This window comes from Peromyscus maniculatus, chromosome 23 (assembly GCF_049852395.1).
Source record: "Peromyscus maniculatus bairdii isolate BWxNUB_F1_BW_parent chromosome 23, HU_Pman_BW_mat_3.1, whole genome shotgun sequence".
In the NCBI taxonomy this organism is placed as follows: domain Eukaryota; kingdom Metazoa; phylum Chordata; class Mammalia; order Rodentia; family Cricetidae; genus Peromyscus; species Peromyscus maniculatus.
The window spans coordinates 1,104,636-1,126,429 of NC_134874.1; the positions used below are offsets into that span (position 1 = coordinate 1,104,636).

The 21,794-nt window shown below is 44.5% G+C and overlaps 1 protein-coding gene and 1 pseudogene across 5 annotated transcripts in view; both read left to right on the top strand.

Annotated features, from left to right (window-relative positions):
• Nucleotides 1–21,794, top strand: part of Ttc28 (tetratricopeptide repeat domain 28) — a 425,155-nt gene that overhangs the window by 138,116 nt on the left and 265,245 nt on the right. The gene's annotated exons all lie outside the window — the stretch shown is intronic.
• LOC102922900 (ubiquinol-cytochrome-c reductase complex assembly factor 2 pseudogene) lies at nt 273–15,040 on the top strand (annotated as a pseudogene). Its single transcript, XR_013047830.1, has one exon. The product of XR_013047830.1 is annotated as a ubiquinol-cytochrome-c reductase complex assembly factor 2 pseudogene (transcript).

The window sequence follows — 21,794 nt, forward strand, 5'->3', positions numbered from 1 at the left end:
TTTAGCCCAGAACTTTGGGAGGTCAGGGTCCTGAAATCTGCCTGTTATGATGCTGTTAGCTTGGTCTCTAACTGGCAGCAAAAATGATTGGTTTTGGTTATTTATTTATTTATTTTAATGATTCAGGCAGTACATTTGTATAGCTTATATACTAAGTGTGTAGTGATTTGAGATTGTGGCTTGTGGTGGTGGTGGTGGTGGTGGTGGTGTGGTGGTGGTGGTGGTGGTGGTGTGTGTGTGTGTGTGTGTGTGTGTGTGTGTGTGTGGTGTGTGTTAGTGCTTTTCTGAGGCAGGATCTTGTTATGTAGCACAAGTTGATCTTAACCTTGTGATCCCTTCTGCTTCACCACTCAGCATTACAAGCATGTGCTACACACCTGCGAGAACTGGAGGTTTATCTTTAATCTGCTGTTTTCGTGTCTTTGCCGTCATGACAATCACTAATAAGTGCAGGCCATCAGACTTACTTTACAGCTGTTGCTGTGATCAAGAACTTTCTTCCAGGTATCATTTAATCCCAATTTAATTTCCTTTTTAGAAAGCCCGTGGTCCTCATGTATTTGTTGTAGGAGTATTGCTTTCTAATGCATTCTTCCAGGAGGGAAACATCTTACAAAGCTCTTCTTGAGTTTCTTGGGTTTTGAAGGATGTATTTCTTCCAGCTCTTCAATGATAGAAGCGCTAGTAGAAGATGATTCTGAGAGTGACCTTGTCTTCAGTTTGTAACTATGTAATTTAACAACTGTTATTTTTCTTCTCCTGATCATCAATTTTTCACAGCAGACAAAGGTAGAGTAAAATCCCCACATTCTGAAGACAGATACAATGTTACATTGTAAGGCAGTCAAGAAGCAAGAATAAGATTCATAAAATGCAGCTGGAAGCTTAAAACTGATTCCTCTGTGCTTAGGTAGCTCAAAGGATTCAGCTCAGAGTTTAATGAACGTGGGATCTGAGCTGAAGAATCCTCTGTCCCTGAATCCTTAGTGACTTCTAGTTAAGCGCATTGCTGGCTCCATGTGGGAGTGGCTCTCTTTGTTCACCATATCTTTCAGAGTTTGAAATGATACTAAGGGGTTCATTCAGCCCAGCAACCTTACAGGCTATTCTCCAGCGTGTTCACAGCCTGTGGACATCACAGGGCAAATGTGGACAAGCCCTGGCTTAACATCAAGTCTTTAAAATGAAAACTTGGGACTTTCCCCTCAAATAGTATGCTGATTGCGTGCATTATGAGAAGTGTACAGGCAGAACAGACTTCATCAGTGCCTATTTGGCATGGGCAAAACCCTGAGTTTGACCCGTAGCCACCCCTCAGCTAAAAGACACTGCATCCAGTCTCCCTGAGAAACTAGAACAACTCCTTGAGAAGTAGACTGAAAAGTTGTGTTTTCTACATGGTGATGTTTTAGAGTCTGCTTCCCAGCATCCCGTTAGTTAAGTCTACTCTACAAAACTGGGCACACAAAATGGAAAAATAAGGATGAAGGCACTTCTAATACTCCTTCCCATAATGTAACCAAAATGAGAGAGTTCCAAGAATCTCAGTCAAGTTATTGAGAAGTCACAAAGATATTTTCTGTAATTAACAGTGAACCAGACCTCTGCAAGGTCATTGTTGCAGGTAACTGATACAATGTGACCATGAGATCTCCACAAAGCTCAGGTGTCATCAGGATGCTGCCGGTGTGGTGGTTAGTTCCGTTCCTTCCTATTAAACATGGCATTATCACCTGCAGGGTGGTCTTCTGTTCATTCAGTGCCAATGGAAATGGTTTGTCCACGTGAGAACTAGGAGAAATAGAAAGAATTTGTTACCGGGGTGCTCCAGTCCTACATGCATTGTATGTGGGAGCCACAGTGCATACAACACTGCGGAATGCCTAAAGACACTGCTGTCTGTGCCTTGTTGCAACCATGATTTTTTATTTGCTGTAAAATGACTACAGCTCTAAAAAATTTAATCAGACAGTGAAGCAGTTAAATGGGTTGTTAAGCTATGCCTATCTCAGCCCTACCCTGAATCAAAAGACTATCTTATCCAGACACCCAGACCTCGTATAGAGCACTGTTGTGTCTGTCTGTGTATATCATATTCCCTAATAGGGGCCCAAGGAGTTTGGCATGCTGGGAAAAGACTTGTTTATAGAGTGCTGTTAGAGAAATGCCAGATAAGAAAGATTTGGAAATTAATATCTCTGCCTATGTGGGCTTTCCTCCCTCTTACTTTCCTTAGAATTGTCTTTGTCTCAGGTCTAGGAAATTTGGCTTCTTTGCTGTCTAATTAGGCCAGACAATAAGTATAAATATATTTCTCCTTCTTCATAGGCAGGTGAAAAGTCATTTTCTAAGAAATGCTAGAAAGGGCAGAGCCCATCTGGTTGCTAGGAGTCAAGTGCATCACCATCTTGTTCTCTGTCATGGGTTACTATTTCTACAGGCTCTTCTGAGGGCCAAAACACAACAACCTCCTGGAAGTTTGTTAATAGCTCTTTCAAATTTTCAAGCAGTTTTATGAATTAATAATAAGCTGGGAACAAGCCCATTTTTTTTAACAGGCAGTGATGCACAGAATGGAACTTCACCCAGTCCTGGCTCTTGTGTTAGGAGGGAGGGGGTTTACTGGACAGTGTAAACTCACTAAACTTGTGTGATATTGTCCTTAGGTGTTGTGAGGCATTGAAATTCAGACACTTGTGTCTGAGATAAAGTATCTCTTCTCATAATTAGATGTTACTAGGACAAGGCTTCAGACTTCCAATGTACCAGATGCTACGAAAGTTTATGATTGTCTTTCTGGCTGTCTTTTAGATTGTTTTGCTAGATCCCAGTGGGAAATGCATCTCCAAGCCCACAAGGCTGCTTCTCTGCTACACAGCAGGGCCAGGCTCTTCCCCATCTGTCTCAAACATAGATTTCAGCCTGAAATTGAGGAGAACGTGTGCCGTGTTAAGTCATTAACAACTGTTTCAAAACAGTCTGATTTCTAACAGTTGGTGCATGTGGAGATACCTAATTAAAATAATTCCAGTCTCGTTAATAAGATAAGTGTGTTTTCTAGTTGCCATGGGATTATCACTATCAGATACAAAGGGTTTGAGGCTTAGCTGAGCAAATGAAGCATATATTTCAGTCCCTTTATTAACTTCATTATGATTTAAAGAGTTAATCCCCTTCCCCCTTACATTTTCATTTTAGTGAACAGCAGTGGGGGATGGGAAGGTGGTACCCACAGCAGTGCTAACAGCAGGCGTTGCACCTCTCAACCCCAGGAGACTGAGCTCAAACATGGTGTGCGGTGGACTGCCAGCTTCTGGTGGTCACTGTCGCTGTCTTCTCCATAAGACTTTCAGAGCCCAGGGTGTCTGTGTCCTTGTGGTCCTGTGCTCTCTGCTGCTGCCTGGTGCACCAGCTCCAGAGTTGTTGCTGTTCCGTGATGTCTGTCCAGTGAATGGCAAACGTGAAGTCCTGACATAGTCCCATGTACTTTCATCTCTTTGATGCAATCACTTCAGAGTCTCCAGAAAGGACTCATGGGGGCCAGAGAGATGGGTCAGCAGCCAGCACTGTTTGCTACCAAGCCTGACGACTTGGGGTCTGTCCATGGAAGCAGATGCTGGAAGGAGAGAAGTGCCTCCTGAATGTTCCTCTGACCTCCGTACAAACACTGTTGCACAAGCGCACTACCCTTCCCCAGTGAGTGGGAAGCGAAAGAAGGGAGCCAGAATCTGCTGTGAGGCCTATGGGGATGCTCTTTCTAAACTCTAAAGAACATGACGTCAACATCATTTTGAAAAAGTCCCTCATGCTGAACTGCATATGAGAATTAACAGTTTTATAGCATGAAAGCCGAGTAAATCAAGCCTTCTTCAGGGGACTCTAAACAAAGGCAGAATTCGTTATTAGCTGTTCAGAGCTGAGAACTATTTACTAAAGTAAGTCTTGAGAACACATACTGTTAAATGCTAACCTGCCACACCAACAGAAAAACCATACATTTCAATAGATACTGGGAAACAAAATCTTCATCAAGTTCCATTTCCATCAGACGTCGGTCACTCCCAGTTTCCTGTCATTGCTGTGGCCCTCCTTCTGTATCCTTCATGGTTATTAACCATCCCCATTTCCCCAGGGTTCATGCCCCTTAAAGTGACATCTCACCCCTCCCTCACTCCATGTAGGTAAGACAGAGTTCATGTTTTGGATAAGATGTCACATGGATTATCTGGGGTGGGGAGGGGGAGAGACAACTGTAAGAGGGCTGGAGGGAGGGGAGAAGCTGGAGGTAGGCGCTGTGAGGCAGGTATGAGGGAGCAGGTGCCGGGGAAGGCGCTGTGTGTGGAGAGCTGAAGTCCATGGTTGCCGCCTCCCCACTTCCTTGTTGTGTGTTGCATCATGAAAAAGAAATAAGCTGTGTAATTCTCTGACTTCTTAATGCTAGGAACCTTCTTATTTGTGATTGAGTGCTTTTTGCTCCCAGAGCTTGTCATTTGACAAGCAAAGGTACCACAAACCAGGTGCAAGCTGCAGTCACATGAAAATAGGAGCTTGTTACCTGAGCACCTGGGACATATGTTTCTTTTTTCTTTCTTTCTTTCTTTCTTTTTTTTTTTTCTCAGAGCTGAGGACTGAACCCAGGGCCTTGTGCTTGCTAGGCGAGTGCTTTACCACTGAGCTAAATCTCCAACCCTGGACATATGTTTTTTAACAGAAAAAGTCGCAATTTATTGTCCCTGTTGCCTTTCCAGCTTGACTAACTCTGACCCAGGCAGTGAATGGCTCTAGAGCTTGTGTTTGGGAGGAAATTAGAGCCATTGCTTTGGACCACACAACGCTGTTTACCTCTGATGACAAGAGGACACTAACGCCACCTCCTACATTTTCTTGTAACCTTCTCCCACCTGTTACATGTGAGCAGACTAAATGGGGGCTTTGCCGGCAGGGTGCTCTGTAGAGTCAAGAGGTAGCTTTAGCCCACCACCCGGTGTATTGGGAGCCAAGGATCCTCCTTTAATGTTTCTCTTGAACTATTCAGGTATGGGGAGGGAAAAGGACATTGTTGGCTTTGTGGACACATCTGGCTCAGGTGGCATCTGTTTTAGGGTCTATTTAATTTATTTTTATTACTACTAAAGTATTTTATGTGTATGTGTGGGGGGTATGTGTATGTGTACTATGTGCATGTATGAGTCTGAAGACGTGAGACTTTGGATCCTCTAGAACTAGAGTAACAGGAGTTGCGGACGACCTTGTGAGTGCTGGGGACGGAACCCAGGTCCTCAGTGATGACATTAAGGACTCTCACCCATTGAGCCGTCCCCAAACCCTGCTTTAGGGTCTCAGACAGTATTAGTGTCAGCAAGGCTTTGAGTCTAGAGCTGAGAACAGCTGACACCAGTAAGTTGAACTGTCACAATGGGATCCACCTGTCTATTCCAGAGCTTGGCATCACCAGTATTTTTGGGCTTGTGGCAGCTTTATTCACAGTACAGTTGTCTGTGGCTAAAGCTGAGTGCACTCCTTGTATGTGGTCTGGGGTTCCAGCACCAGTTGCAACAGCAGAGTATGGGGTAGTGTTCTATCCTCTCTGATGAACTTGGCAAGAGAAGATTGATGTACAGGCCAGAGGTGCAGAGCGTGCCATCTGCAGCTTGAGCATGGTCACCCTGCAGGTTAAGTTGCCTTTTTGGGAATGTGAGGTTGTGTAGAAGCCACTGAAGTGTTTTATTTAGTTGCTGGCTTAATAGTTAGACCTGTGGTATACGGAGCCTTGGGTATCAGAGCAAAATTGGAAGGAAAATTTCTCTAATTCTTACTCATTTTCCTGGATGTTCCCAACAGGAGGCATGGGCAAACTGAACTACTGTTACCCCAGGCCTCCTGAATGCTGGGCACTGTCCCGGAGTCATGTCACCTAACAGTATGTTAACACTGAGAGTTTCAGAATGCTGGTTTACAGGTGAGAAACAGTCTACAGATTGGTTAGTGTTACTACACAGTGGTCTGGGATTTGAACTTAAGTCTCTTTGAATCAGGTATACTACCCAGTTCTATGTGTTTGATCTTTAAAATGAGGAAGAATTATAGACAGGTCTAAAGGGAAGTTTTAGGAATTTCCAAAACTCATATGGTGTAAAATTCCAGAAATCTGTGCCTGGAGAGGTGACTCAGGGTTAGAACACTTTCTGGACTCCCGGAGTCCTTGAATTCAGTTTCCAACAGCCACATCAGATGGCTCACACTCTAAATGCAGCTCCCCAGGCACTGTATTCACTTGAACATAGCTGTATGCAGTCATGCACACCTACACATAGTTAAAATAATAAAAATAAAATCTTTCTAAAAGTTGCAGAAAGCAGAAATTCCAACACGTTATCAAAGTTCACCAACTGACAGTATGTGATGAAGCCAGTCACTGAACTGAAACTGCAGGATAATTAGGTGGATTACTAGAGTATTAATAGGTCTTACTTTGTTTGCACATGCCACCACAAGGTCTTTACCAAGCTGGGTTTCTAGGCTTTGTATGTGCCATCTCATGTCAGTGCGTAAGACCTCATTCAGACTAGGCAGCAGGAAGTTGTTTTCTCCTTCATCTGTCTGGCACCACTTCTGGAAACGGAAACTCTGCTGAACCTGCCAATCTCAGGCTTCCTTTGGTTGTGTGAGGGTAGGACTAGGTATGCTGTTCCCACTGCAGCAGCTGAATGGGTGCACTCAGGGTGGGAGACACACTGAAAGGTAATTGACGTTGGAGTCAGACTGGAAATTTGGACTAAGGGCAGGTGAACTTGAGCAAAAAGCTGATGGTAGGAGATCTTAGCTTTTATCCAAGAAAAGCATAGACATGTCTTATATCTAAAGTATAGCAATGGCGAGTTAATTATATGTATCTTTCCCAGCAGGTTGGTGCTTAGGTTTGCAATAATGGGTCAGTAAAGTAGTTGATTAGGCCAGTGTTCTCCTGTTCTAATGACTTAGTGTTTTTCTTTTGTTTTGCTTGTGAGATAACAAGGACTGGGCTTTGAAGTCACTCTACAGCTGAGAAGGATCTTGAACTCTTAACCTGCCTCCATATCCCAAGTGCTAGGTTCACAGGTATTCTTCACCATGCCTGGATTCTAATGGTACACTTAGAAATAATTTATTTGTGTGGTGTGTGTATGTGTGCGCACGCACTTAGGGGATAGCTTGAAGGAACTGATTCTCTGCTTCTGCTTTGTGAGTCTTGGGGATCAAACTCAGATCCTCAGGCCTGGTGTCAAGCACCTTTACCTGCTGAGCCATTTTACTGGCTGTGCTGGCCAATTTTATGCCCCCTGAGAGGAGGGAACCCCAATTGAGAAAATGCCTCCATAAGACTGGCATGTAGGCAAGCCTGTAGAGCATTTTCTTAATTATTGATTGATATTAGAGGTTCTAACCGATTGTGGGTGGTGCCATCCCTGGGCTGGTGGTCCTGGATTCTATAAGAAAGCAGGCTGAGTAAGCAATGGGAACAAGCCAGTAAATAGCACCCCTCCATGGCCGCTGCATCAGCTCCTGCCTCCAGGTTCCTACCTTGCTTGAGTTCCTGCCCTCACTGCTTTTGATGATGAACTGTTCTGTGGAACTGTGAGTGAAATAAACCCTTTCCTCCCCAAAATGCTTTCGGTCATGGTGTTTTACTACAACAGTGGTAACCCTGACTAAGACACTGGCCCTAATGGTACATGTTTCAGTGAATTTATGGAGACTTATTTGACTGGGGGTAACAGAATGAGTTCATTGCAGCCTCTCATCGGCTCCTCAAACAGGCTGGATCAAATTTACTATGTAAACCAGGCTGCCTTGAACTCCCAGTGATTCCCCCTGCCTCTGCCTCCCACGTGCTGGGATTAAGAGCATGCACCACCACATCTGGCTCATCTTCCCTGATAGATGGCGTTTATTTGGTTGTCAGGTGTCTTGGATTGGGCATGTTTTTGTCCTTAGTGCTTCCCACAGCAGGGGTTTCAACAGACACCTGGTGAGTGAGTGAAGAAATACAAATATGCTTGGCTTCACTGAATGTCTCTTAAGTGTTTCTAAAAGCTTTGGTTTTTATTCTTATTTTGTTAATCTGATTCAACTGTTCACTTAAGAAGCATCAACCCTGTTGTTGCTATGGGATGAGGAGCAAGGTGTGAAGGGGCCACCTCAGTGTGACCCTCTCACTTCCTCCCACTGCTTGGTTAGCTGACTCTCACATGCCTTTGGTCTTCTTTGTTTCCCTGTACACCTGGATTTTCACCAACTGGTCTGCTTCCTGCTAATGTTTTGTTATCTCTCTCTTCGTATGTATTTCCTTGTCCCATTCTTCTCCTCTTACTGCTCCATTCTCTTTGTCTGCAAATGTAAGCAAGAATAGAATAGCCAAACATAATTTTAAATAAAAATTGTATCATTTTGTATTTGATGAAGATGTATTTATACATTTTAAAGGTTTATTTTTATTTTATATGTATAGGTGTTTTGCCTGCATGTATATCTGTGTACCACACGTGTGCCTGGTGCCCCTAGAGTCCAGAAGAGGGTGTTAATCCTCTGGAACTGAAGTGACAAATGGTTGTGAGCTGTTGTGTAGTGCTGGGAATAATTGAGTTCAGTTCCTTTGTAAGAACAACAGTGCTCTTAATCACTGATCTATTTCTTCAGCCTCTGTATTTACATCTTTTGAAAAAAGTTTGAGAGTCTAAGAATTGAAGACTTTCAATTAACTTCTTGTTGGATCCACCCACAAGGTGTGGTTGTTCAGGCTGTGTAATACTTAAGTAATGGTAGAAATGCATTTGTGAATGGAGTGTTGGCATGCATTGTCTTTACCATGTGGGCCACCTTCAATATTTTAGCCGATATTTGCATATTAAAACATAAAGCTCACTTACATCTCAATCATTCTGGTTAGTATGGCCTCAGAATTGAAGGATGTGTGTGTGTGTGTGTGTGTGTGTGTGTGTGTGTGTGTGTGTGTGTGAGACTGAGGATGAACTACTTGCTAGCTTAGTTCTGTTTTGCACTGAGCTTTGCATGCATGAGCTAAGGGGGCCTTTCCATCTTCCCAAGCGCAAGGTGGCTGCCATTGCTTTTTGGTTTTAGACTGCCCGGTTGTTTGGGATGATATGTATAATGGGGCTTAGGTAAGGAGCCTGGTAGCTTTGGGGAGTGACAGGACTGAGCTGGCAGACTGGCAGCAAAGAAGGCAGGTCATTCCTGGCATGGGGAGGAGAGCTTGAAGTAGAACTTGGCTGATGACCGGCTCAGACTGGTACTAATTTAGAAAAGGCAGCTGGGACCCATCTGTGATGTTTGAGTTTGTAGGAATTAAATGAGATGGAGGCTTCCAGAAATGAAAAAGTGAAGGATTTGGGCTTTCAAAATGAAACTGTAGAGGAGTGTATAGAGTGTAATGTTAACACTGGAGCTGTATGGGATGTGGGGCAAAGGGCAGAGCTGCCCTTTGGTAGAGTGTGAGGCGTTCACAGTGATCATTTGTCACAAAAGTAGGCAGAGAGAGAGCAGGAGCTGGTAGACTCTTGATGTAGGTGAGGATGGCTCTTGAGCTTGTTGTGGGGCCGGTAAGGCAAGGTTAAGTGGTGCAGTGCTTTACAGTGAGTAAGAATCAAAGCTCATCTTTGCACTGTGCTTAAGATAAATTGTGTGATTATGAAAACACTGATGATGAAATTCACTTCTGTTCTCAGCTTATACACAGATTGTTCTGGGAAGAGCACAGAAAGGAGCTGAGGCTGGCACAGTCGGGCTGGGATTTAAATTTCAAACAAAGGCAGACAGGAGATGGTTGACTAGAGAATGAAGGAGTCTGCTGGAGCAGCGGGGTGGGGATCTTGCAGTCTCCACTGCCAAGTCTCTCCAGCTAATAACTGAAACACTCACTTCTGTAACCCAGGTTGATCTTAACAGTCGCCTTACATCTAAACTGGCTGCTACAGCCTGAGATTTCTAAATTGAAGTAAGAAGCAGGCCGTGGAATTGATGTACTAGAATAATGACTTAAGACTATCAGTACTTAGATGACTGGAAATGGCTGAAGGAAATATCCTCAAGTATAAACCTTACTTGGGAGGTGGTTCCAAAGTCAGAGCCAAAAGTGAAAAGGGGAATAGTCGAAATTGCCTTGAAACAGCCCTTTAGAAATCCATGCTGGGGGCCAGTGAATCAGCCATTGGGGGCCCAGATGTACTGGTTTGCATTTAGGCACCGTAGGGAGGAGTGAGTAATGCTTTTCCCTGGAGCTGCTTCCAGCCCGTCAGCCCATCCTTGTGCGTGAGTGACAGCTGATTCTCACCTCCTCCCTTTCTTAGGCCCATAGCTCTGTGTTTCTGTTGCCAAGTTTTCTTTCCCATTTCTTCTGTATTCACCTTATCTCTGTTCTTTCCCGTTCTCCATTTCTCCTGAGTTCAGCTAGGGCCAGTCTTTCTGTTTTATCTCTCCATCTCTCAGCTACGTGTGTCTTGCCGAGCTCACCTGCTCCTCTGACAGGCAGGCAGGCCGGTGGCAGATTGGACTGAGTCTTGTCTTCTCACAGCAGTGCCAGCACTGGGCTGTTAGGGACACCCAGGCTTGTCCGCACGCCTTACTATGTGCAGGCCCAGTCTACAAACTCTGAGGGAGAGTAGGATTCTGAGGTCATTTGAGGCTTACCAGTCCATAAGATGTTCTTGGGAATCCTGCACTGAAACCCTGTGCACTGTGAGAGAGTCTTTTTTCAGAGTGGATTTCCTGTGAATGCACTGAGTTAATGAATTTGGTGGTCACAGTTACCCTGAGGGAGGAAGGAGGGGTCGGACACCTGATTCTATAACTCCACGGTTGGACCTGTGTTCCTAGCTTCTTATGTTTGTGGCATATTTTGTAGTATAAAGTTTTTGTGATACAACTGATGAGGAAAAAAGAATCACAATAGCAGTAACAAATGAGCAGCCATCCAGTCTTCTCAAAGTGTCCCATATCCCAGTGACTAGAGCACATGCTTGGCCCGGCCCTTTTGCTGTGAGGGAGTTGCTCCCCCACATGCACTCTGGCTGTGTAACATGATGCAGTAGATTTGGAGTTTTATACAGGTTCTTGTTTCAGCACCGGCTTTGAGGGTGTTGCTCCTCTTGCTGCTCATTCGTAGCAGCTCTCAACTTAGAATTCACTCTTCTGTCTGTTAGGTGTTGAGCTCTGTCACCCATTGCAGGGCCTTATCAAGGGGCGGTGGGCTGTGAAGGATGTGCAAAGGCACAAAGGCTGTCAAGCTGCACAAACTTGCTAGGCTTTCCCCGTTCTCTCTGCCTTACTGCACGGTGAGTGATTGGACTAGGGGCTGTTGTTTTTTGTTTTTTTCTTTTTTTCTGAGACAGGGTCTCACCTTGTAGCTCTGGCTGGCCTGGAACTCACTGTGTAGACATGACTGACCTATCTCTGCCTCCCCACTCCTGGAATTACAGAAATATGCCACTGTGCCTCACTGTTTATGTGTGTGCTAGAGTTCAGGGTCAGGTCCTCCTTCTTGCACAGCAAAGCTCAGTTTACCAGCTGAACCATCCTCCAGCCCTAGATTTAAACATAAATTTACTTTGTCTCCAGCATCAAATTCAGTATTTGATATATAATAGGTGTTCCATAGGTACCCATTGAATTTAGATTTTAAACCATTGTGGCTCTTAGTAGTGAATTGGTTTGCCACACAGTCCATCTCTACCACATACTTTCAGCAATCCAACAATGTCATGTGCAGAGGGAAAGGCAAGTGCTTTATTTCTGGTAAACCTGGAAGAGCAGAAAGTCAGGGAGGGTCAGGGGTCCTCTTTCAGAACCAGTTCTGCTGCAGTGAGAGAGGAGAGCAGCATTTTGCTCAGTCTGGCTTGAGACATTCTGAGGGGTTTTTATTATCACAGTGAATCCATTGGAGGCTCCTCTACTGCCTTATAGATTTCATTTTCTTTAATTGGGATGGAGATGGAGGAAGAAAATAGCATTTATTTGGCATTCTTGCCTTTTAGAGCTGTGGGTTATTGATTCAGGGGCCTGCAATGGTAATGCTTGGAAGTAAAGTTTCCCTTGGGAGCACCTGTGCTAAAGGGCAAAGGGAAAATGATTAGAATTTAAATCTCTAGACTCCACTGAACTCGTGGCTTCATTAAAACAAGGAGGGGAGGAGGAAATGATCTGGGCTGCTGCTGTGGGCTTTGTTTAACATTCGCATCCAGAAACTGATAACTCAGAATAAAGCCTCTGCAAGTGCAGCTACAGGCCAGTGCGAGCAGCGCCCGCCAGCCGTGGGCCGACTGCTGGGGAGGCTGGGACCTTGGCTGCCTTTAAGCTAGTGTAATCTCTCCTGCCTGACTGTGGACCATGTAATCACAAAGCTACACACACACACACACACACACACACACACACACACACACACACACACACTGTACTTTGATGTGCCACTCTTTAGGAATTGGAGGATCCCAGTTGGAGGCTAGCCTGGACTGCAGAGTGAATGCTGTCTCCATTTTTGAAGAATTTCTCCAAGTTGGGTTTTCCTTTAGACTATTTATCTGATACCTAGCATTGCTACTTAAGTACTGTATTCTCTTTTCCATCTATTAGTAGGAGGGAGTAACTGTGGAATATGGAAAGGTGACAAGCAGCAAGTGCTCGCCCCGGCACCAGCACATGGACAGAGCGCATTGCCGTTAATCTGCTTTTTCAGGGGGTCATCATCTTCCTGAGGCTCCTTAAATATTTAATGTAGCATATGGTTTCTAAGCACACTTCAATACATAGAAAAGGCTACTTAAACATTCTGAAAAGACGGACAGATAACCCTCCTGGACGTACAAATGTGGAAGGACCTCCAGGAAGAACACCGAGTCCCTGCTGAGGATAGCCGATAAATCAGCATGTAGACTTCTGAAGTCTGGGGAAATTCCTTTCTGTGGTGCTTGAATTCACTTCAGATTCTGTTTGGATATACTTCTTCTTAAGCTACGTGAAGGAGCTCAGGAATCAGTGAACTGGTATTCCCACCGGTGACCTTAGCCCAGCTGCTCCCTTGCTGTGAGTAGATGTCCACTCTGCAAGTGAGGTGACCAGATGGAGCTGGTCTCCCAAGTGCCCTTTTGTTGATCTTGTCTGACTCTGGGATTTGGGACTGAGAAACCTGAAGAGAGGTGTTTGGGGTTTTGTTCTTTTTTTTTTTTTTTGCCTGCACTGGTCATAGTTGTAAATAATTTTCAGATTCTTATGGCTTCTATGTGAAATTTATCCATGTCTTTCCCGACATGGTTCACCCTGATGAATGATAGGCCACAGGTAACACCATTGTGGTAAGTAGGCCTTGACTCTGTGTGTATTTTTAAATGTCCTTGCTTTTATTTGAGTGTATTTTGTAATGAAGTAATTTGGCTGAGCAGTGTATCTCAGGGATGGGATGGCACTGCAGACAGGTGGACTTACGTATGCAGGCCTTATGGAGTGCACAGTAGCGATGAGCAAACTGTTTTCTAGTACTCTACCTGCTTCCTGGAAAAGAGAAGGGAGGCGGAAAGGAAAGAAAGGAAAGCAGGTTGACTTGGCTTTAAGGAATCATACATAGAAGATACTGGTGTGTTAAAGATCCTTTCCTGAAAGTGGGGCCCAAGATGGCCGCTCTCCGCTACCATCGTTTCCTTAAGCTCTGTGAGAAACGGCCAGTGGATGAGACCAAACGGGGCTGGGACTTGGGCGCTTACCTGCAGAAGCGGGTAGCACAGGCCTTTCGGGAGGGAGAGAACACCCAGGGGACAGAACCCAAGGCCTGTGATCAGATGTATGAAAGCTTAGCACCACTGCATTCAAACTACTATAAACACAAGTACCCTCGCCCCAGAGACACCAGCTTCAGTGGTCTGTCCGTGAAAGAATACAAGCTGATCCTGTCCACAGACACCCTGGAAGGATTTCAGGAGATGGATAGGAGCGTGTGATAAGGTGATAAGACACCCTGGAAGAAACTTCAGGAGAAGTTTGCACCCATGAGGCCAGAGGAGAAGCATAAAGCCTGGGTTCGGGTCTTGTCCCGCCCATGTACCTGAGCCTCATCAATAAAGCTGCCCAGTTTCTCAAAAAAAAAAAAAAAAAAAGATCCTTTCCTGAGTTTGTGCCTGTGTACACAGATGTGTGTACATTGCTGGGTGAATGTGCATCGTCAGGCCAGGCTGAGCACACACTGTAGTGCATTCTGATGCCAAGTTTTTAAGCTGAAACTCAGCTTCCTGCATGGAGGCTTGAACTAAGGGAAAAATGTGGAGGCTTTCAGATAAAATAGTATACTGCTTATTCATCTTGCTGACAGTAACTAGATCATTCAGGTTTCAGTAGGAGTCAGAGCTCCAGCTCCCATGGGGTTTTGACTGTCAGGAGGCGAGAGGACAAAATACTGAGCAAACAGGACAGTATAATATTCTGCATGCTGAAATTCAGGCAGTGTTGAATGCTGTGTTCTCTGTGCATTACAGGTTTCAAGACAACAAAGCAGGGGATTGACCTTTGCTCTGGGGGCTGGGCAGTGGCCCAGGCAGCTGTGAAAGTGGATTCGGAAATGCCCGTTTGTCTTGCCTTTCAATTGGCTTTGTTCCATAGTTTAGCATCACCAGAGGTCACATCGCTTACTGGGGCTTTGGAAGTCAGACTGACATTGTTGCAGATCAGATCGCTATGTAGCGAGTGCAGCCTATGGAATCTGAGAAGTGCTTACTGGTGTAGCACGTGGGACCTGAGCAGAGCAGGACTCCTTAGGTGTTTTAGGTGAGGCTTTTTGGGAATCCCAGATTTGGACAATGAATATTGATTTATGATTTAAGATCTTGAGAATATTGGGGTATTTTCAGTTGTTTCTGAAAACTGAATGCAGTAACATACATTGTTAATACAGTCAAGGACTAGACTTTTGGCTCTGAATATTAATTGGTCATTTTACTATAATGTGTTTTACACACACACACACACACACACACACACACACACACACACACACGCACACACACACACATCCTGCAAAACTGTCCACTAAAAGTAACTTATAGGGAAGAAATAGGGTTGAGTATAAAACATTAAAAAATCTTTGCTAGGCTGGGTGGTGGTGGCGGCACACGTCTTCAATCACAGCACTCAGAGGCAGAGGCAGGCAGATTTCTGTGAGTTTGAGACCAGCCTGGTCTACAGAGCAAGTTCCAGGACAGGCTCCAAAGCTACACAGAGAAACTCTGTCTTGAAAAACCAAAAACTAAAAACCAAAAATAAAAATAAAAATAAAAATCTATGCTACCTTGAGCCATAGAAGCATGTACAAGTATGTGCCCCTCGCCCACAAAACAAACAACAATAAAAGTAGTAGAGCAGACAATTTGGACACAGAGGAGCATGGGTGTGGATGCTAAGAAGGATATTGGAAGTGAACATTCAAACAAATAGTGTGAGAAGTGCTGACTTGCAGAATGTGAGAGAGGGCACTGGAAGTGCAGCCTGAGCCATCAGGGTCACAACAGGAAGAAAGACTCTTGAGGTGAGAGTTGTTCTTAACTTTGTATGTGATGCTCACTTTAGATTTTCCTGAAATAAAGTGAAAAGCCTTCTCCACACAAAAGCCTACTGAAGCTGTTTTACTTTTCCTGCAGAATTCTACCCCATTCCCCCACTCCTTCTGCCTAGGGAAAGAAAAAGAAAATCACAAAGAAACCAGTGACCTCCTCATTTTCTTGGTATTGAAGTGGAGGTGTGTACTATAGCAGAACAAACTGTTAAGTTCTGGGATTTAGTGAATGATACCAGAAATAAATGATGAAAAGTTTGGAAGTAGCTCTCATATGCCCTCTCTAGTAGATGAGTTATATCCTGTTCCTCAACAGCCTGCTTCATAATGCCAGGTATTGCTCAGCATGTGCCTGTGGTCCCTGCCCCTGAGGCAAGGACTGGAAGAGAGACATAAATAAAATTAACATTTGAAAATATAGCAAAAACAGAGGTGGACATCAGCCGGCATAGCTGGGTGAGTCTCCTGCAGAAAATGGGGTCCCAGCTGGGCTTTGAAAGACTGCGGGAGCTTGGCAGAAGTGCTGGAGGGAAGTGCATTTTTGGCAGAGATGGAATATAGAACAGAAATAGTAAAATGCAGCATGTGATCAGAAACAGTGAGTAGAATTGTGGTTGGAATAAAGATTGCATAGAGGTGGTTAGATGGGGGTAGTGATTAGTGAAAGGTGAAGTTGAAAAACAGGCTGGATCCAAATTGTAGAACTCTTCGAAAATCAAACTAAAGGGCCAGTGAGATGGGACATTCATACTTGTGACCAAGCTGGCAACCTGAGTTTGATCTTCAAGGATTCACACAGTGGAAAGGAGAGAATTGACTCTGAAAATCGTTCTTTAACCTCCACACGAGTGTCATGAACTTACACCCACATGCATTCACATTTGCACACACAAACAACAAATAATGTAAAAGAATTTGATTTCTATAGAGTGTTACATAAGCCAGTTAAAGTTTGAACAAGGAATAACCTAATCAGAGTTTGGAAAATCACAAAAACCTCACAGTGGATGAGTGCATAGCCATTCAAGTACAGACACAGCTGTTCACACTAATCCTAAAAGTAAGTGTTACGTGGTTAGCATGTAAGAACTCTCTGTACCTTTTGTTCAGTCTTACTCTGAACCTAAAACTCATTTTAAAACTATATCTACTGAGTTAGCCCTGGTTACCCACCTTTTGAGGCTGAGGCAGGAGGAAGACAAGTTTGAGGCCAGCCTGGGCTACATAGTGAAACCCTGTCTCAAAAAACAGAACCAAAATAAAACTAAAGGAAAAAAGAAAGAAAGAAAAAAAAGAAAAGCACCCCACATTATTCGAGTAAAACCAAAAGAAAAACTGCCAAGTGTGATGGGATTTGGATGTAGTCCCAGCACTGTGAGACAGACAAGAAGTTCAGGGGTTCAAGATCATGCCTGGCTATATAGCGAGTTCCAGGACAGCCCGGGCAACAGGAGATCATATTCTGAAAACAAAAATAGAACCTCCCACCTACTACTGTGTCCACTTAGAGAGGAGCAAGCTTCCTGCCATCTTCTCACCTCCATAGACAGAGGTCAGGTACAGCAAGGGTAGTGGGGAGGCCAAGACAGACTGGAAAACGAGGACCTTACGATGGGATGGAGTTGTAAACAAGTGAGACCAGCATGTCGGAAGCACTAACAGTACCCGGTGAGCTTGTTCAGATAGGGAAGGTGCATGGTGTGGCCATAGCTACCTTGAAATCAGTGAAACTACAATCAGCTGGACGAGATGCTCATGTGATTGGGCCTCCTGTGAACAGCCTCTTGTGGAAGGAGAGGAGGGCTCATGAGGCTCAGGGGTCCTCTCCTGAGGACCCACCACAGATTAACAATGGTGTGCATGTCAGGCTCGGGGTCCTCTCCTGAGGACCCACCACAGATTAACAATGGTGTGCATGTCAGGCTCAGGGGTCCTCTCCTGAGGACCCACCACAGATTAACAATGGTGTACGTGTCAGGCTCAGGGGTCTTCTCCTGAGGATCCACCACAGATTGACAACGGTGTGCGTGTCAGGCTCAGGGGTCCTCTCCTGAGGACCCACCACAGATTGACAACGGTGTGCGTGTCGGGGCGGGAGAGCCGCTCTTTTTGCCGCCGCTGCTGCTTGTAAGTTGCTTGTTGTGTAAACAGCCCTTCACCTGTGCTCCTGTAAGAACTCCAATCAATGAATTGCATTGGTGTCCCAAGTTAGCCACAGGTGAGTTGTTTCTCTGGCATGTCTCTACCTGGCATAAGTAGAAATAAACACCCCTAGAAAAGTCAAACATGTATGAAAGATGATGGCAGGTGCTTAGAAGAAAACAAAGTCATAAAGAGAAGCATGATGATGGGCATGACAGACAATAGTGTCTTAAGTAGAATGGAATTGTGCTTCTTAAAAAATGGAGGGTGGATAGACACAAAGAAGGGAAGGGAATGCCCATAAGGCTTCTGGGGAGAGCAGGCTAGGCAGAGGGACCCTCAAAGGTAAAGACCAGTGGAGAGAACATTCTTGTTGAATTTAAGGAGGGATGAGGAAGAGGTGTGGCTGGCCTGGGGAGAGAGGTGAAGCTAGCCTTGGGTGAGTGCAAGGCCTCTGGTGGTAGAGGATCAAGACAAACAGGTTTCTGGGAGAAGGCAGATCATTTAGGATTTTAAGGTTGCATTAAAGACTTTGTATTTTATTTTAATGGAAGGATTTTAGATTTTAAGAGAAATAGTGACATCAAACTAATGCTTCCAAGGATTAGCCTAGATACTATGTGGAGATTGTGCCATTGTGCAAGGATTAGACCCAGGAGGCCATTGAAATTCAGCTCCTTGTCATCTGGGTGAGAGATGATGGCATAGACCAAGGTAGTCAGAGAGTGCTAGGACATGGTTAGGTTTTCTTCTGAGAGCAGAACAAGTGAAGTCAAGTACAGTGGTACTCAGATATTTAGCCTAAACATCCAGTGGATTAGAGAGAGGGGGTAGAATATAGATAAAGAAGCTTGGTGGGAAAAGTAGCTAGAATTAATGGTTTCTTTTTGATGACTATTAAACATCTCAATGAGACTTTGAGTACATACATGGAATTCAATGGGGTAATACATTTGAGAGTTATAGACTGTAACTATGGCCAGTTACTCTGAAATGACAAGTGGAGATGGGAGGAAGAATGTGAACAGTTTGGGGCAATAGGTGAAGGAGTTTATTATACTCCTTGATACCATTCTCATCGAAGAACATGCATAAGTGAAACAATAGATGCATCAGATGGAGACGAGGTCTGGCAACCAAATCTTCCATACTCCATCATCAAAAGATAGATGAAGAATGAGGGAAACCCAGAGTGTAGCCAGAGAATGAGTGAGTGAGTGCACACTAGCACATCAGGGTTCTTGTCTACTCTCCTTCCTGCCTGGAACTTGATAGATTTTATTATGGGAGATAGTGAGACCTTGAGATCCAAAGAGAAAGATGTTTCAGAGCTGAGGATAATAGTCAATCAAGCAAGGCTGAGAATGGAGTTAGCATCACTGTGCCATTTGTAATCTTGCTTAGATAAGTTCTCATGAAGGTGGTTCATGGAAATGGGAGACAGAGGCTGAAGAGGTGGCTCAGTGTTAAGAGTGTGTACTGCTCTTTCAGAGGACCCAAGTTTGGATCCTAGCACTCATGGCGAGCAGCTCTCAACCACCTGTAACTGAAGCTCCAGGGGGACCCGACACTCGCTGGCCTCCAGGAACATCTGTCCTGTAAATACCCATCCTAGATACTCTAGACATGCGCATAATTTTACAAAACAAGGGAAGAAAAAGTGACAGGAAGCAGACAGCTCTGTCCCTCGGGGCATGCATGCTTGATAAGGTATTATGGATGGATGTCCCTTTCATAATTTCATAATTATAAAATGGTTATTGTCCTATGTGATTCTATTCTTTATTTAAAGTCTGCTTCATTGGAGGTTAAGCGCTCCATTTGCCCAAGTCCCATGGATTGTGGACTTTCTCCGTGGCTGTGCTTTTGGCCTCTCAGTTCCTTTGACAGTTAGGGTTGTGATTGGAGGCGCTTGCCCAGGGTGTGAGCTCGGTCTGCTGGGCGTTCTGGCCCTCTGCTTATTTGGTTGCTTCCTAGTATTGCATAGCCAACTAACTCAGGACTGTTACCCGAAGGTGGAGTTCACAGATAATGCACCGAAAGATCAAGTCTACTCTGTTATCTCTGTTTTGTAGATGACTGCCTCATTTGTGAGCAACAGCTTTGAGGCCAAGGAATGATGATGATGGATAGAAGGATGAGATGTTGAAACAGTGGCTCGAAACTCTTGCCAAGTCTAGATTGCAGTAAGACACTCAGCGCAGCTGTCACCATTGCTGCACCACTGTGTGCTCCTGTCTCCTGTTTGCACCTTGAGTGAAAATGCAGGACGTTCACTTTGAACCTTGGTTGTCTGGATGGTGGGTTCAGTGCCTTTCTGTGATGGCTGGGGTCATGCCAGCAGTCTTGTGTCCTCATGACTCCCGTGCTGATCCACTAACGAGGTTCATGCTGTTCGTTATAATGGAGTAATTAAGTCCTGCTATTGAGCCTGGGCTGTGTGTACAATGCCTGTCCTTCAGTTGTAAGTCTGGATGTGGATGTCTACTGCTATCTATTTTGCTTTTTAACCAAATCTCAAAGAACGGGCACTTTCTCTTCTGATCTTCTGGAAGCACATTGCTGATGTCCAAGAGTAGACTGAAGGGAACTTTGATTAGCTTTTAATCTAATCTACCAAGACACCAGAGAAATATATGTTTGGAAATATAAACAAGACAATTTTTATGGAAAAAATAGCCTTTAAATCTTGCAGTTTTCTTTGGCAGAACAGTATTAACATCTGGTTAGCAAACTGTGGTGCCCTTAAGAGAATTGGATTTGGTCCAATTTCCAATAAAATATTGGATTAAGTGACTACTCTTGAGTTTTTATTATTTTCAAGTACATTTTTAAGCCTCCTTTCTCCCTGTAATTTGCAGTTCGCATTTCCTCGTAAGCCGTGATTTTAGTTTGTATGATGAATCATTCTCTCTACCAGCATTTGTAGGCTACCACAAAAATAACCTCAGAATGAAAATGCCAGGTTACTGACAGGCTGCAGACAGGGAGGCTCCATGTCCTAATAAGCAGCTGTTTTCTGGAGTCCTTTGGTGGAGAGGGAGGGGCCAAGTGTCTTTGGAGGCTGGTCTAGTACCAGGAACTTCACGTGTGTGATCTACCTTAGCTCTACAGGCAGCCTCTGGGAGGTTCATTAACTCTAAAGCACAGCAGATGGCATACTTTAGATTGGTGTGGTCAAGACCAGCATATGCAGAGGATTTGTGAGTTGCCTCATCTCCAGGCAGTGGTGGAGCTGGGAACACAGCGTCAATTATTCATTTCTTTTAAAAAATACAATATTTTTATTAATTATTTGAGGTGTTCATACAATGTATTTTGATCACCAAACTCCTCCTGATCTACTCCCATCTCCTTAACCTACCAACTTCTTGTCCTCTTTTTAAAAAAGATGTATTTTATTTTATTTTGTGTGTGTGGCTGATTTGTTTACATCTGTGTCTATACACAATATGCATGCCTGGTGCCTGCAGAGGCCAGAAGAGGGTTTTAGATGACCAAGAGTTACAGATGGTTGTGAGTTGCCATCTGATGCTGGGAACTGAACCCAGGTCCCCTGCAGGAGCAGCAGGTGCTCTTAACCCCTGAGCTGTCTCTCCATCCCAGGCCTCTTTTCTGTATAACCCATCAAGTGCAATCTGTGATGACCATGAAGACAGGGCTGTCCATTGGAGATACAACTGCCTCTGCTTCTTCCAGAAGCCATCAACCACCATAATTCCTCATTTAGGAGTCGAGGAAGAGCTCATGAACCCCTCTTCCCATCCCATGGTAGAATGTTGACTGGCTTGGTCATGTGGCAGGTCTTGTGCAGGCAACCACAGGTGCCACGAGCTCATGAGTAAAGCAGTCATGTCATACCCAGAAGACACTGTTGATCTCTGTTCCTCCCTGACCTCTGGCCCGTTACACTCTTTTTCTCCCCTCTTCCACAGTGATCTCTGGGCCTGGGATGGAGTGTAGCGTAGATGTCCCATTTGTGGCTGAATACTCCATTTATTCCTTGCACTTGGACCAGTTGTGAGTTTCGGCACTAACTACCATCCCCAGCATAAAGAAACTTCTC